This window comes from Arachis hypogaea, chromosome 14, assembly GCF_003086295.3.
Source record: "Arachis hypogaea cultivar Tifrunner chromosome 14, arahy.Tifrunner.gnm2.J5K5, whole genome shotgun sequence".
Lineage (NCBI taxonomy): Eukaryota > Viridiplantae > Streptophyta > Magnoliopsida > Fabales > Fabaceae > Arachis > Arachis hypogaea.
The window spans coordinates 98796692-98797669 of NC_092049.1; the positions used below are offsets into that span (position 1 = coordinate 98796692).

The following is a 978-nucleotide window of genomic DNA, read 5'->3' on the forward strand; positions in this document are numbered from 1 at the left end:
AATATTTTGTTCTGAGCCAATATGGCATTCAGAGTATCAATTTCAAGAACTCCCTTCTTCATAGGCGTCCCATTATTCACAGGATTCCTCTCAGAAGTGTACATGAACTAGTTATTAGCAACCATGTCAATGAGTTCTTAAGCTTCTGCAGGCATTTTCTTTAGGTGAATGGATCCACCTGCAGAAGTATCCAATGACATCTTTGATAGCTCAGATAAACCATCATAGAATATATCCAGGATGGTCCATTCTGAAAGCATGTCAGAAGGACACTTTTTGGTCAGCTGCTTGTATCTTTCCCAAGCTTCATAGAGGGATTCACCTTCTTTCTGTCTGAAGGTTTGAACATCCACTCTAAGCTTGCTCAGCTTTTGAGGAGGAAAGAACTTGGCTAAGAAAGCCGTGACCAGCTTATCCCAAGAGTTCAGGCTGTCTTTGGGTTGAGAGTCCAACCACACTCCAGCTCTGTCTCTTACAGCAAAAGGAAAAAGCATGAGCCTGTAGACTTTAGGATCTACTCCATTAGTCTTAACAGTATCACAGATTTGTAAGAATTCAGTTAAGAACTGAAAAGGATCTTCAGATGGAAGTCCATGAAACTTGTAGTTCTGCTGCATCAGAGAAACTAATTGAGGTTTCAGCTCAAAATTGTTTGCTCCAATGGCAGGAATGGAGATGCTTCTTCCATGTAAATTGGAATTAGGTGCAGTGAAGTCACCAAGCATCCTCCTTGCATTATTATTATTTTCGGCTGCCATCTCCTCTTCCTGTTCGAAAATTTCTGACAGGTGCTTACTGGATAGTTGTAATTTAGCTTCTCTTAGCTTCCTTTTCAGAGTCTTTTCAGGTTCTGGATCTGCTTCAACAAGAATATTCTTGTCCTTGCTCCTACTCATATGAAAAAGAGAGAACAGAAAAATAATAATAATAGGGATCCTTTTTACCACAGGTATAGAGGTTCCCCTGTGTGAGTAGAAG

The 978-nt window shown here is 40.3% G+C and overlaps 1 non-coding gene across 1 annotated transcript; it reads left to right on the plus strand.

The window, feature by feature from the left end:
• Positions 1–254: 254 nt before the first annotated feature.
• LOC112746068 (small nucleolar RNA R71) lies at positions 255–362 on the plus strand. The gene has a single exon (XR_003173968.1). It is a non-coding gene; the product is annotated as a small nucleolar RNA R71 (small nucleolar RNA).
• Positions 363–978: the final 616 nt, after the last annotated feature.